The sequence below is a fragment of the Rhododendron vialii genome, chromosome 4a (genome assembly GCF_030253575.1).
Source record: "Rhododendron vialii isolate Sample 1 chromosome 4a, ASM3025357v1".
NCBI lineage: Eukaryota > Viridiplantae > Streptophyta > Magnoliopsida > Ericales > Ericaceae > Rhododendron > Rhododendron vialii.
The window spans coordinates 34,551,611-34,568,919 of NC_080560.1; positions in this window are offsets into that span (position 1 = coordinate 34,551,611).

The window sequence follows — 17,309 nt, forward strand, 5'->3', positions numbered from 1 at the left end:
TTGTTTGGGTTGTTATGCAGTAACCGGAACTTAAGGTGTGGCGATGCTAGCGGCCCATTGCTGGCGGAACTTGAATCCGAGAGTATGCAGATGCACAACCTTCCTGAATGTGAACTAGAATGAGAGTTTATGGGTCTGTTTTCTTCTATATTGTGGTGTAGAATATGGGTGTTGATTGTATTTATCACTTTTGAGTACAAGAAGTTTTGTTTTGTTTATGCTTAGATAGTGTTATAACCTTTCTCTTTTTCCCCTCCATATACCTGTTTTTTGGCACATGGTTTTCTTTTTTCCTGCACCATACCTGAATTGGAAATTACTCGTGAATCTTGTGTTGCTTACATCTTATTTATTTATATATTGCTGCAAACGAATTATCAATCCCTAATGGTGTATGGATTCATTATAACTACTAAACTCTACCTATGGGTGATATGTTGGACCTTTGAAGGGATTTTTGACCTTCTATGTGATCTGTGTGGGAATATAAACGCTAGATATTTATGGACCTACCTATGGGTGTCACATATTGTACCTCTGAATAGCTTTGTGAACTCTTTATATGAATGTGCATCTGCAGCTCTTGCATACTTGGTTGGAAAAGCACATCGAAGATTCTATAGAACTTTTGAACATCATTTTGTTAAGCATAAGACGTTCATTCACCACCATGTCAGCATGTATGTGGCTATGTGAAGGCAGTTCTCACTTCTTCCTTGCTCGGAAATAATTTCTCTTAAAGAAAAGGGAGAACATAATAAAACTGTTGCTTGGAAAGCAAATTGATACTGATGGAAAATGTCTTCTCTGCGATTTATGTGTGGAGGTCTTGGAAATTGATGGAAGTTTAACGCAACTTACTTATCAGATGGGATACGTGAACTAAAATAGCTCTGCCATCCCAAACTATCATTATTTTGATTCCTTTGCTAGGAGCCTAGTACCATCCCAAATAAATTTTGGAGTTAATAAGCTCTTATTTTGTTGGTTGTAGTGCTTTTTAAGTCAGTGATAGCTCTTAGATCCCGAACGATCTTTCTGACATTCAAATATTGCAACGCAGTCATAGCTAAAAAGGCTCTTAGCTCCCAAGGTTGATATTTTTTGTTTTTGATACTGGAAGAATGACAGCTGATTACTAATAAACGACTGACATATTTAGACATAATAACCAATAAACAACTTCATACCTCTAGTTGCATCGGATATCGAGTTTTTTTCTGCACACATCTCCCAGGTTAGGAGAAAGGGTACACTAAGGCCGAGGCTGGATGGCAGAAATGAAAGATCATGATGGTACCTCCTTTTGAAGATTTATGTACCAGTTATTGTTGCTGTTAGGAATCCAATACGTGAATTGAAGCATTTTTAGGCTTGAGCTCCCTTCTTCATTCTTGAAAGTCAAAGATTTCTATGGGGGAGAGGGAGCTAGGTTCCCCCTTAGCTTGGCAATCTCATAATTTCTCCAATGGGTAACCAGGGATGAATTTTGTTATCTTAGATGTATGCAACTTATGGAACGGATATCTCTGGGCATTCCATTAGCTTTTCATTCTCTCGGGGCGTGCTGCCTCATGGGCTTTTATGGGTGTTGCTTAGACAATATAAGTTCATCTGGGAATTGTAGCATACTTACCTGCATTGAATGTTAGAACACAGTGCGGGTCCTTTAAGGAGCTCAATATGTCCAAAATGGAGAATGAACCTGCATTATATTCTATGGATGGCATGTTTGGAAATACCAGATTTGAACATTCTTTAGTTCGTCTAAACATTATTAACAGTACAGTAGTTGAATTAAGTGAACTACTGGGGAGGAGACAAGATGCAACACATTTCCTATACTTAATACCTTGCGTAAGTTGTTAAGGAGCAATAAACCCTTAGGATTTGAAACAGGAGTTTTGTTGGTTCAGAATTGCAACAAAACTAGATGAAGACGAAAATGCATGAGAGAGACATGGAAACTCGTGAAACAACATTTAAATATTTAATACAGATTTTGTTGCTGGGAAATTTGTTTAGTTTCACTATTGAAGAAAAGTAATGCGGCTTGTTAGCAGTGCTAGGGCTTCTATCTCAATGTGTTAGTACCTTAGTGTTTACTTGAACTCCTAAGTTTTAACAACCTGCTATGCAAACCATATGGTGTGTCTCACTGTGTCCTGGGTGTCTTTGGCTTTTTTCTTCTTCTGAACAATAGAAATCCTCTTAATGGAGCTGCTGTGTTTGTATAGGTCGTCATCTTATTGTAGAGCATTTGTGTGTATAGTGGGAAGCGAAGTCCCACATTGCTTGGGTACCAAAGTAAAACGAAGAATATAAGCGTGATGACACCCTCACTTCAAAAGCTAGCTTTTGGAGTTGAGTTCTACCCAAGACCATGTAACATGGTATCAGAGCCGGGTATGCCAAGGATGGGTAGGGTGCGTGTCCCTCATCTGCACGTAGTAGGTGCTGCCAAGTGAGCATGCTGCGCGTGAGGGAGGGTGTGAAGCAAAGTCCCACATTGCTTGGGTACCAAAGTAATACGAAGAATATAAGTGTGAGGGCACCCTCACTTCAAAAGCTAGCTTTTGGGGTTGAGTTCTACCCAAGACCGTGTAACATATAGAACTGCAAATTCTGACAGTCAAATGCTCAAATAATACAATTTGGAAATTTTAGGACAAGATGAATCCAAACTGTACAGGCATACGCACTACTCACTAGCAATCGTGTATTCATATTGTTCACTGCAAGTGTAGAAGCTTAAGTTGTAACCCTTAACTGCTTTACTTTGGTTCAGCATAGAATCCCATTGATGGTCGAAGTGAAGAACTTCAGCATTGGACACATTCTAAGTAGGATGCTAGGCATGAGTCGCATGACTTGGTCAATCAATTGAATTTCTTGGTGTAATATTCAATTTTCTTTATTTTTTTTTTGTCCATTTTGATTTCCTCTTTTTGGTGTGGACTGAGGAAGATAGCTGAGAACAGCTAGTCAATTAGAGCTCTTATGATTTTGATCTTGCACTTGCAATTCACAAAACATGTTACCAATTGGTGAATATCTTCTGATTAACAACACATACCAGAGTTGTTTGTACCGGATGCCATCATTGCACCACAAATTTTTTTGTTAGTTGTTACTTTTATCTGGTGTCCGAGTATTGGGGCCATGGGAGCCAGCCAGGTTGGGTAGTGTCATGTGATGTAAATTCAGAGAGGTGCTATGTAGGCTTGAGAACGGAAATTGGGTATGAAATGATAAGAATGGCACTGTGGAATCTTTAATCTCGTCTCAACTATTGTGATACAACAGAAGAGGGCTTCACTTGATCTCATCCGGGGACTGGATCTATAGTGCATGATGTCTTGCAGTGTATGTAGATTGAAGCACAACTGGCAGCAATGATTGCACCGGTATATCATAGTTATAACTTCTTGGATTGAAGGAAATGGAAGAGACCCAGATGTGAGAGTTGCAAAAAGGGCAGCGAAAATATCTCTGTGGTAATTTTCTTCTGCACCTCTTGAGTCCATTATATTTGACTACTTTGAAACATCTTAGACTTGCGATTAGAAAAGGAGTTATCAGTGGTACATAAATTTTGACCTACCAACGTATTCTTATTCCTCCTCCTAGTGAATGTACTTGGATCAAGCTGCAACCTTGTGAATGCAGGCAGTAATATGGTAACCTTATTCAGTCACATGTCATATGTTGGCTGTCCAAATCGTTCTGTTTTTACTGCCAGCTACTATTTGTTGAACTCTATACGAGATTTTAGGCTGCATGTGAATGTCAAGTGAAGAACAGATATGGTAGTTTCCTTACAAGTACAAATATAGCATGGAGCTCTGTTCAGGGAATTCACTCAACGTGTATGACTGTTCATGCAGATGTAGTCATTGCAAAAATTATAAGTAGGAATCTGTTCAGAAACCATTTCATCATTTATGTAAAGCAATTCATGGACATAAGCTTCCATCTTTTTTTTGCCCTTGGTGGATGGAAAAGAGCCTATAAATCTTATCAACTTGATGAAAGGTTGAGGTTTCGTGAATCTTGATTCTCGAATGTGAAAGATTTGATTTTACCATTTGGATATTGTACTACAAGTGAAACATAACAGCAATCAACTTGTGTGATATGTTCATGAGAGAAAATAGTTGCTTTCGTTTTCTACTCATCTGTACTGCATTAAACTTGCGTATTGACAACCATGATTGGAATTCGGGTCATGGCCGGAAACAGTTAATCCATGAAATCATGAATTATATTTCTAGAGGGGAGTTCTCTTGATCTGATCGGTGAAATCACCTTTTTGTCTTGCCATTTTGGGTTCTAAGAAACTCTTCCTCTACTTGCATTCATAGTTCCATGATCCAAATTCCACGATGGACATAACCATGAACATTTGGTTTTTCTCCTTGTGCTATTTTTGGCAGCTTGATTGTGATTTGTAAACATAGTTATGTTTTCTTCTATATTATTCTGCATGCGTAATTGTGTTTCGACATTGGCCCTTTGGTGAAATGCACACTTTTAGGAATATAATCTTATATGTGCACTGGAGGTTGCATTCAGGCAAGCCACTCTTGGACTTGGTTTTAGTTCTTCTTAGGTGATCTCAACTAAGTTTTCTCATTGATTGCAGTTTCTACGAAGCCCTATTCATCTCTCTTCATTTTTTGGGAGTTCACAATGTAGTGGGCTGAGCACCCATACGGGCCGAATCCGAGTGGTTAAGTGGCTGGCAATAACGACAGACCAGCAGATTTTGGTTGGGCCGAACATAGTGGGCCAAGCCCAAAGCCCACACGTTCTGAACACGAGAAGACAGTTATGGGCCAGGCTTGGACCCGACCCGTAGAGTCATCCTGAGCAGTTGGTTATGGAAAGCTTCTAGAAGGTTCTTAGCCCTTCTTGACACGTGGTTCCTGACCACATGGCACTCCAATGATGTCATTAACTGAAGCGGTTACGCGTGACGTGACTGACGTCCCAGGCGCGTGTCTATATATACCAAGGGATAAACCCAAAAAAAAGTACACCATTCCGAGTCTACACTCTACAGCACTTACTCCTTCTCCACTCACTAACTTGAGCGTAGGAGGGTTGTTTGGCTGGTCACAGCCCTATGACTTGTTTTGCAGGTTGCTTAGTGGAAGAGGACGGACGGTTTCCAACCCGAGAAGAGTTCTTGAAACCAACACACACGCACAACGAATCTGTTCTATTGAGTTTTGTGGGTTGTTATCGTGGTCAAATGCATCAACAATCTGCAGCCTTGTGTGGATGGATGCCAGTAGTATTACATCCATGTAGCGGGTAACTAACAGATTTTTTTCTTTACTGTTTGTTCTCATTCAAATGAAGTACTATTTGGGTTTCAGATGAAACCTCGAAAAGTGATCTGTTTTTTTGTTTTTGTTTTTTCTGGTCGGCGAGCGATCTGTTTCAGCTCGCTTATATAGTGAATAAACAGCAGAATATTGTATGTGGTAAGAAAAATGTCAACGACCAAGATAGTGTAAAAAAAGAGAAAAAGTCAACTGGCAAAGAGCAACCAATATTTGCCAAGTGGAATTTTACCAAAAGTCAAGTTGCAGATAATCTTACATCCTTCTCTTGCAGGATGAACAAGTGGGTACAAAATGGATCTGATGCTGAACGCTTGAAAGATATGGAGTAAGCGTCATAGTGAGTAATCAGACTTTACACTATAATGTGCGTCTTTTTATTTTCTGTCGCATTTGTACAATTGTTTTCTGTTTGCCAAACATGATCTGTGCCACTAATTTCTGGACTCTCATCGTGATAAATTCTTAATAATTCTCCATTTTGAAATGATTTGTTGTACTAATGGAAGCCACCCTTTTTTTGAACATTTATATTACCAAAAACATTATATTCTACCGCGTTTGATTCCACGAAAATTAGGCAAATGTTTTTCATGAAGAATATTGCCCATGAGAAGCCTAAAAGGCTGAAAATGACTTTGCCATCTTCATTAAGTTAATGTTGGACGAGTTGCTCGGTAATTAGGGGGCCGAAATGCTCAGGATTGGTTTGAGTTCATCGGTGTTCAGCATAGAGTTCACCTAAGCAACTTCTTGCGGATTGGTTTAAAGCCTGGCTGTCCCATGGATCACACCGTTTTACTTAATTGTTGTCCCTATAAATTGCCTTTAGCTTATGCCATATTTTCTTTAGCCTGTTTTCATTGTAAAATGTTCTTTTAAAACTTCAACCAAAAACACATGAAAACTTATTAAGCACTATATCTTTTTCTGTAATATCTATTACGTTAGTATTTTACTCCGAAAAAGGTTTTATGTCAAAACAGAGTCTATGTTTATACTTTTCATGTTAGGGAAGTTGCTTGGATTCGGTTGACAAGTCGTTGCGTTAGTACCAAACAGGTAAAAGTACGATTTAGACTATGCAGACCTATCGAAAAAATTCCGAGCTTAAGTATCTGCGACTTGCCCGAAACTTTCAGCTGAATGGGATGATAAGTTTCCTGAACTTTGACTTCTTTGGGGTACCCTTAACTTTTCGGACATGGTTTTAGCAGGTTGTCTAATGAGGGGATCAAGTCATTTTTACAGATTATTTGTCTTGAGAAGTTTATGGTCTGTCCAATACCATTTCAGTGACTAGGTATTCAATTTCATTCAAGGACTTGACTGCCCATAATTATCTCCTTGCTAATGTGGCAGGCCCCGATTGGCGAGTTGTCAACTTAACCCATGTTTTTAATAGTAAAAAAGATACTAATGATTTGCATTTCACTTCACCATTTTAGATTTCCAGATTGGAGGCTAAAGGTTTGGAATGAAGAAGTGACAGCTCCTCCTCCCCAACAAAAATATCTTCTAGAGTTTTTTTGTTCTTGATATTTTCGGAACAAATTTTGCAGACGAATATCTAATCTTGATTTCGCAAGTACTAATACCCAAAGTTTTTTTTAGTGAATGTTTGCGATAATTCAAAACATATTTTAAGGTTCTTTTCTTTTCTTGAGAAAATGGGCTTTCCCAGAAATTTCTCTCGACACAAGTTTCAGAAGTTAACGCAAAAAGTTAGAATAAATCATTTTGGAAAATTAAGGCCCCGTTCAGATTAGGTTCTTATTTTTTAAGTTCTTATATTTCGCTTTACAAAACATGTCTCATTTTTTCACAATACATTACATTTAAATAAAATACACTTATTTAAATTAGTGGAAGTTCCACTGTGGAACACACCCTAATTCTGGAAAAAGTGACCAAACAGAGAACTCCTCACAAGAAACCTATGTACCAAATGGGAGGTCTACCTGGAAAACACAAATTCATGTCTGCCAAACAGCCTTAGTGCGCCAGGCCTCCTATAGAAAGAAATGACCTCCATTAATTGAAAAAGATTTTTATTACGCCAGGCCTCCTATAGAAAGAAATGACCTCCATTAATTGAAAAAGATTTTTATTACGCCAGGCTCCTATACCATCATTTTCCTCCTCCTTTACCCAAAATTTAAAGATCGCAGTACTTTTTTTTTTTTTTTGACATCAAAAAAGAACTTCATAGATAGTAGATAGTACTTGGTGAAGAAAAAAGATACTCCCTCTGTCCGGATTTAATAGTCACTCGTTAAATTTTAATCGGATAAAAAATGAGTTATATCTTTAAATTGGTAATGAATTTTATATTCAATATGAATCTTGTTTGATAGATTTTAATTAGTTTTATGAGACAATATTTTCAAAATTACATAAAACGTTATAAATTACAAAATATAATTGATTGAAAAATGGTACGAACTCCCAAAAGTGACTATTAAATCCAGACGGAGGGAGTAGTAGTAATGTCATCGAAGCCGGAGAAATTTTGACGACATGCCTGAGGGCTTTTTTCAGAATTGATTCTAACACTCTACTTTTTGATAGCCGCACTCCAATACTTGTCTATTTAGAGTTCAAAATACACACAAATTATCCAATGAGGAATCCCTTACGGTTCTACCATGCGGACCTCCCATTTCCCAAGCAAATATCGATGATCCGAGCTGCTCAAAGTGTGCAGAACATGATTTTAAGGGTACTTGGTAGAAATTAGCAAAAAAAATGACTGAAAAATGTTTGATTTGAGCAGTTTTTTATTGAACCGTTAATGAAAACTGCTCCGATCAAGCCATTCCCGATAATTTTTTTTGCCAATTTCTCACGAGTGCCCTTAAAATCATGTTCTGATCACTTTGAGCAGCTCGAATCATCAAAACTTGATTGAAAAAGCGAGATCCGTACGGTAAAACCGTATGGAATCCCTCACTGGATAAGGATTGTCAAAATACATATGGCAAGAACACTAAAAGACAAATCAAAGTTGTGAAATCCGTTCCATACCGGCCGGTACCGTACAGGAGCTTAAATGGAACGCAAAGACTAAAGATCCATACCGCTTGAAATACCGGACTGTTCCGGCAAATAACGGATGTACCGGACAATACCGGTGTGTTTCGGACATTTTCCGGTGTTCTGGCGGTACAAATTTACACTGTTTTTTTTCACGTGAGCGCCGAACGCGTGCTTCAGTGCTTGTGCGGCTAACCTGAGAAACGACACAGTGAGGCAGGGAGTATAGGAGTAAGATGTGAAGGAGAGAAATGCTCCAGTGAGTATAGGAGTAATATATCAACTATGTTGAGGACCTTTTTTTATTTTTGAACCAGCTGTTTTGAGAACTTGGTTTGCATATGAATTAGTCAATAGATGAGTAGTTCAATGAATGAAATCTGCTGGTTTATTGTTTGGACGTCTTGCTTAAATTTTATTTATGTTTATACTTCAAACTTTGCAATCAGGTAACATATATTGAATATAAATAAAAAAAATTGCGGCAAATCCGGAACGGTACTGAGATACAGACCGGTACCGGTACGTACCATTCCAGTAGTGAAAATGGTACGCTGGCCGGTACGGGATTGATAACTTTGAGACAAATACTAGAATTTGATTGTCAAAAAGTAGAGTGCCAAAATCATTTCTCTTTTTCAGTATTGATATTTTGATCAAACCATAACTCCAATAAGTAGATTGGAAGCAAAAGTGTGATCATGGTAGAAACTCCAAATTATTTCATCAAGGGGAGTGGTAAAGCTATGAGACAGCCCCTAGGATATCTGCGGCTGGCCACTAGCACATGGAAAAAGCCAACTTTATTTCATGAAGTGGAGAGACGAAGGAATGGGACGACTCATACTTGCCCCAGACAGGGATGGATGCAGGATTCAAATGTGAATTGGATGAACATTACAACAAGATTTACAGTCTTTTTGGACGGAGTGATTTCATGAGAAAATAAAAGGAAAGGGTTGTGATTTCTTAAGAAATTACTCATTTGGATTGAATATTTTGGTGAGGAATGGAGAGCAAAGTACAGAAAGAAATGTTTTGATTGGCTCTTTCCCTTTCTCACCCAATCTCACCCCTTTCTCACCCAATCTCACCAAGATTTGAAGAGAAAGGGCTCCCCTTTCTTTTCTCCTCCTTTCTCATCATCCAAAGGGGTGTTAGAACATATGAAAGGTAACATCAATAAAGCCAATACAAATTGCCACAATATTACTAACAAAATTATCGTATACTGTACACAATCTCGATCAACCTATATATTGAAAATAATTTACATGGTACAGTATAGTGCATCCATTTATTTCAAAAGCAAAATGTAGAACCCAACATTCCAATATCTCTCTATATAAAAGTAAGAACTTCAAACTACAATCGATGCTCTTTAACAACGTAAAAATGCATGTAGAATGGAATCTACATTAAAGCGCCGAGCAATGTCCCTCGACTCCCTTCTCAATGTAAGAGCATCCACAGTGGAATAAGCAAAACAAAAGATTGCTAAAGTTAGCAATGTTTGCTAAAAAAAGTGCTTACACTGAAATAATCAAACTTAACAACCTCTTAGCAACTCATCAAATTTTGGCTTTTAAATAATCAAAACTAGCAACTTTTTGCCAATAACCAAATTTAGTGATCCTTACATTTTCTTAATCAAGTACGCCCATCATTACACAAAATTTTCTCTCTCAACAATGTTTTCAAAAAATATTTATAAAAAACTATTCTTACTATTCTTTTCAGAAACTTTTTTAAAAAAAAAAACCGTCTTTATATGAACTTTTTTTTATTTTTTTTATAAAAAATATTTCTTCAATTTTGAAAAACTTTTAAAAAAAAATTGTATTTACACAAAACTATTTTTTTACACATTTTTTTTTCATAAACTATTTTTTTATCCAACTGTTTTTAACTTAGACTGTATTTTTTTCTTCCAAAAACTGTTTTTTTTCAAGAACAAATATTTTTTTTATAAAAACTATTTTTAAAAGATTTACGTGAAATGAAGGGGAAAAGTTCGGAGAAAACTCAGAGAATGAAGCAATGGTCCTATTGATTTTGATTATGAGCAAAAAATAACCAATGTGGGACTTGACATTGCTAACTTTAGCAACCTCTAAATAGATAATCAAAATTTGATGTGACATGTTTTGATTATTCACCCTTGCTTATTCCATTGCGGATGCTCTAAGTGAGCATATATATAACTCGCAGGGAAATCATCCTCCATCCTGTTTCGTAGTCTAGCTTCCACCAGTTTCATATTTGGCTGAAAACGCTCGCTTTGTTGTCACCGTAGAAACTGCTAAAATTAAAATTAACACGAGACAAATCAATCTGTCAAAAGGGGATAAATTTACCTGACTTTATTGTTTTCGCACTTTACACCTGTGAATATTGAACCCCCAAAGCACTAAGTTGATAACCTGAAATCTTCTTGGATCATTTCGTTAATCAATCACACTTCTTTGATTAGCATTTATTTTTTTCACTCGATAGATGTCTAGTCTATTCCTAAGCGGATGAGAAAAATGTACCGTTAAGCAATATTATTGGCGTGGTCAATGTTTTTAAGGAGTTTTAAAAAGTAAACGGTTCCGATCATTATTGTAGACCCAAAAAGAGCTCACAAATGGTCCAAAACCAAAATTGGACCGGACTGGTTGGAAGTGCGAACTGGACGGGATCCTCTTCCCTTTTGGGGAGGGCATGGTTGCTCAATCCCTAAGATCTAGGGCCCGATAGAAACTGTTTGCTCCTTCACTCCTTTTTTTTCGACAAACAAGATAATCGCATTTATATAGTAAATCGGAACTCTATCAATTTGAAAATACAACAAAAATAACAAAAACTAAAAAAATATTGAAAATTGATTTTTTGGCTTCACTTTTATACTCAGACACTCCACTTTGTACTGGATGTTATCAGTGTAAAATGGAGCGCCTGCGTACATTTTTTGAGTTTCAAAATCAGTGTCCAAAACATTCCGGTTATATGCAACAAACACTCTTCTTTTTTACCAACCAATGAGTCCTCCACATATCCCAATTGGTTCTTAAACGTCGGCTCACCACCCTTTAATAGCACAGTAATAGGGTCATAATCTAGAGTGATCAAATCTTCTTAAAATCAACCATTGACACCTGCCCGGTGCTGAAGGGTTCCTTCGGGGGGCAGGGCTCTACTGCCTCAAAGGGACAGCAGCCCTTACCCGCACAATTAAACGACACAATTTTGAGAGGCAACTGTTGGTCCCTCTTTGTTTTCTCCTTTGTCCTCTTTGACACTTAATAAACGAAACCAGTTTATATTTAGTATATTAAAAAATATATAGTTAAAAAATTAAGTGCTTTAATTTTCATTCCGTTTGAATTGATGCAAAGATTTTATTTTTTTGATTATTTTATTCTAGAGGGTTAGAATTTGTTTTTGTCTTTAGGGCTCTCATAATTGAGTTTTTGCTTTATAGGGTCTAAAATAAAGAGCAGATACTTAATTATGAGAGCCTTAAAGATAAAAATTAATTATGACCATTTCGAATTATATGATCAGAAAAATAAGATCTTCACACCGGTTCAAACGGATTGAAAATTGAAGTACTTAATTTTTTAAAATTGTTTATATATTAAAAAATATGGTTAAAAAATCAAGTGCTCCAATTTTTAATCCGTTTGAATCGATGCGAAGATCTTATTTTTTTGATCATTTTATTCTAAATATTATAATTAATTTTTGTCTCTATGTCTCACATAATCAAGTTTATGTCTATTGTCCTAAATAAAAAGTAGATATTATGAGAGCTCTAGAACAAAAATTAATTATAACACTTTTTTAAAATAATATAATCAGAAAAATAAAATTTTCGCACCGATTCAAATAAATTAAAAATTGAATCACTTATATTTTTTATATATATAAACTGGTGTCTTTTATATATAGTGTCAAAAAGGGACAAAAGGAGAAAACAAAGAGGGACCAGCAATTGCCTCTCAAAACTTTGTCGTTTAGTGGTGTGGGTCGGGGTTGCTGTCCCTTTGAGGTAGCAAAGCCCCTGCCTCGAGTTGCTTCACCCCTAGATAAAAATATGAATAATACTACGTACATTCCCACCGATCATCATTTCAGAATGAGGCTCGTTCCGAAAGGGAAATAAATACTTATTTTTTAAGAATGCAATTTCAAACTCAAAAATTATGTACTTACGTAAATAATTTTTCTATCAATATGGATCCTGTTTGATGGATCTCATTGAGATATTTTGTACAGTGCAAAAAAAATTGAAAAATTATTTTTTATTTACATTATTTTTGATTTTAAAAATATGAAATAAGTACTTATTTTTAAAAAAAGGTGTTTCGAAATGGGGCTTGAGTCTAATACATGCTCCCTCCGTCCCTATTTAATTGTCTACTACGGTTTTGCGTACATTTTCAACGGCTTATATCTCTTAACGTATATTATGTTTTTATGTTTTCGAATCATTGTCTTGTAGAAAAAATTGAGATGTATCAAACAAGATTTATATTAAATATTTTTAGCAATATATGTTGAGATATATAAACTGTTAAAAATACACGTAAAACTGTAATGGACAATTAAATAGGGACGAAGGAAGTATATGAGAGAGAGGAGTGATCGAGAAGTGGCGGATAGCATGTCTGTTGCATTATTGAAAAAACATAGCCACACAGCAATTGGTGGTTGGGCGTGTGCCGCGTGTCTAACAAAAAATTTTGCTCAAAAGGGACCAAAATGCCCTTATGAGCAACCACGTCTGACAGCCGACAACTATTTTCAACTACGTTTTCGGCAACCACGTCTGACAGCCTACCATTTTCAACCATCAGGGATTCAGGCTCCGTTTCATGTTTCATAAGTGTGTGGATTAGTTGGAATTAGCAAGGAGATTAGATTAATAAAAAAAAATTAAAATTAGTCTAATGGATTGACAATAATAAGTGTGTAAATGTGTATTAAATGGTGTAAAATGTAGGGAAAATGACAGTCCATGACGTGTTTTGATAATTAATACCCGATAAGGACAAGCTAAAAACATTTGTTAATACTGAAAATGTCTTTGACATGTATTAATTATCAAAATACGTCATTGGCCGTCATTTTCCCTAAAAAGTACACATAAATATGTATTTTTCTTGTCTTCTAGTGTACTTATCGTCAACCCAGTGGGCTGACAATAGCAATACCGGATTAATAATACCAAGTGTAATCCCAAGTGGGTGTTTGATTGTGTAAGGATTAAATCATGGGATTGTGATTTCCAATCCCAATCTTTTTGTTTGATTGGAATACCAAGAGATAGGATACAAATTATATTTTCCAATTATACCCATGGGTGAAAACTTGGTCTATGGAATTGCATGGAAAATCAGCTCACGAATTTGCAATTTTTGGATAGTTTGCAAATTTTTTTTTCATCCAATCAATTTTTGGACAACCACCGGCATACATTTTTTACCAAAAGGCTCGAAAGCCATAGGAGCAACGATTGCTCATCCTCCTCGCTCCAATCTCGTCGTGCCATTGATATTGTGCAATCAAAATAGAAAAGAAAACTTAATATCCAATTAGATCTGAAGACGAGATGGAGGATTGGTCCTATTATACGAAATGGTGGCCCTAGAAATGTAGTTGAATCCACTTTTCAATGAAGCTTCATAGTCTACTATGAATATTAGATAGCAATGGTTGAACTCACCAAGTCCACACAAAACCAATTTGTACCAACTAAAAGAAGAGGAAACTTTTATGTGGACAACTAACAAACACCTTATTAATTTCTTTCAACCAATGGATGGTATTATTGGTATTGAGTTAAAAAACCATGGGCAAGGTGGTCATTTTACAGGAAGGAGCTTGGCATATGATTGATAATACCTAGTACCCCATGCTATTAGTAAGTATGGGATTACTAATCCCATGCTCTTCTCAATACTATCCTTAGTTTGCCAACCAAATAAAGAGTTAGGAACCCATAGGATTAACAATCCTATCCCAAGGTCTAATCGCAAAGAAGATTTTGCAATGAATCAAGTAAGGAAAAATGCGTTTTGATCCATTTCGGATCCTTCAAAAATCTTGAAAAATATCCCTAAATTTTTTAATATTATTTTTATAGGATCTTGTAAAAAATCAGTTCTAATGAATATTGGTAAGTATTACTTTTAGATTCCTAGGGAGTTTCGCTCCTACAAATCCAAAAGTAATACTTATTGATGTCTGTTGGAGTTGATTTTTTATAGGGCTTTACAAATAATATTCAAAAATTTATGGATATTTTTCAAAATTTTTTGGGACCCAGAATGGGTCCAAATGCATTTTTCTTTGTGTGGTTCCCTGCAAATCTTCTTTGCGAATAGCAGGGCTCGATAAAGGAAAACATGTACTTTCTGTGTCTCTTTTTAAATGTCTACTACAGTTCTGCGTGTTATTTTTAAAAGCTTATATCTCTCGATGTATATTATGTTTTTATGTTTTTAAAATCGCTATCTTATAGAAATAATTGAGATTTATCAAATAAGATTCATATCGCATATTTTTAACAATATACTATTGACAATTGAAAATGGCGAGCGAAATCGTAGTGGACACTTAAAAAGAGACTGAGGGAATATTTTAGTGTACTTTTTACACCTTTTAATATACACTCACACACTGTTTATTGTCAGCTCATTGTGCTGATTTTAGAAGTTTATTTTTCCAATAATGATGGTTCGATTAAAAAACACTCCTCTAAAATTAGAGAAACCAATTGCTTTCTGTTTTTCAAACAAAATTCAACCAAATATGAACTTATCTTTTTAGCGTCTTTGATGATGATGACACTAAACAACAATAGCGATGGACAGAGGTGTGTTTCACTAACTAAAATAAGTACTTATTTATTTATTGATGTTTTATGTCAAGTTATTTATTTATTTTTTGAATTAAAATGATGTACTGTGACTGTGAGAGTGTCTCGTATAGCGAAAAATAAGTACTTAATAAATAAGAACTTGAGTTTTTTTGAGCATCCCAAATTTTCTTTCTAGCAATGCCCATGGCTGTAGTGGCGGTGTTGAGAATAGACAATTACTACTATATGTGTAAAAAAAAAAAATTCATCATCATAATGTGAACAACTTTGGATTGATTTACAAAAACTACTTTTCTGATATTTGATTAAATTAATATTCCTTAATCCTTACGTCCCCAATTGTAGATCCACTTTGAGGTTTTAAACTTATTATTGGGACAATATCCCAAGAGATAGACCTAGTGATCAAGGCCTAAATTTCCCGTTAGTAGATGGTGAGACTGATTCTCAAAAATCAATTGATGTACGTATAAGTTAATTCAAACATTTTGAGTTATTAAAAAAAACAAGGGGAATTCGTTATTACCATGTATGTACTTTGGCTTCTTCTTAGCCTTAAGAAGAAAAATAGACATCAACATTATTTTTTTCAATTGCTTTCGTTAGGGTTGTTAATTTACAAATGAAAGTGTAAAAAAAGAAAGTCATAAGTTTTTCGTTCATTGACTTTTGAAAAGAATAAGTGAATAACCTGTTTTTTTCTGTTAAGAGATAATTATTTTTTGAAAAATAAACTACCGGAGAGGAATGACCTTTTTGGTATAATGACAAGTGTCAAAATGGACCAATATTTGGGGACTTAGGGAGTAAATTTATATACGCTAATATACGTTTTGATTTAAGTCGGTTAGCATAAACTAATTGAATATACGTTTGGATAAAGACCGGCTGTCATAAACTTATTAAGGCCCCGTTCCGGAACTCAATATAAGTACTTATTTTTTAAGAAGGTAATTTCAAGCTCAAAAATAATGTATTTACGCAAATAATTTTCCTACCAATATGGATCTTGTTTAATAAATCTTATCGAGATCTTTTATACGATGCAAAAAAAATCAAAAAATTATTTTTCATTTACATTATTTTTTAGTTTAAAAATATGAAATAAGTACTTATTTTTTAAGAAGGTGGTCTGAAACGGAGCTTAAATCAAAATACATCTAGACCGTGAAGGCGTGAACTTTAGCTTTATTATTCTTTCTAAAATACGTCACACTCCCGATTATTGGGTTTCATTACAAATTAAAGACTGCGTTTTCTTAACACTAGATAATTCTGCTTGCTCTACCTCCAAAGAAAATGCCAACTAGGACTCATGCCAACTAGAACTAATACGTAAAATTTGTATTAGTAACATAAAAAAAATTAGTATCCATAAAAAGTAGTAATAATTTAAATTTACATACAATGTGTGTATTTTTTTCCTCAATCGGTAATAGGTGATTATTCTTATTACTGCATCAAAGAAACATCGAGGGAGGCTTCCCTATTAACCCAGCTTGAAAAATCCCAAAGCCAAGTGATAGGGGTCTCCTGAGATAGGGCATATTTGGCTAAAACATTAGCCACCCTATTACAATTACGAGAGACAAACATAAAGGAGCAAGAATTAAAACGACTACCAAAAGATAAAGTATCGCTAATTATGACTTCCAGGCTTGCTGTACTCTGTCTCTTCCCCTGTAACATGTTCATACAATGTGTGTATGAACTCTAATTTTTTGACATTAAACCTGAGGTTTGGCCAATGCCAAATGAGTATGAGAAAATAAATAATTGTTTCTTTTGATGAGGTTGAATGTTCAAATTTGTCGGAGGCCAAACCTTTTAAATTTTAGAGTTATTGGAGTATATTATTGATAGTTAATTACATGATGCCTTAATTAAACGAGGTATGCTCAAGTTGACACAAAGCTCCAATTATCAACAATAATAAAAAAACCTTGGTTTGACATCATCATGTACATATCTTATTACTGGAATGGGAGAGGCTGTAATGGATCCGTCGCACTACATCGTGTAGTGCAACCGCTCTGACCATCCATCTCAAC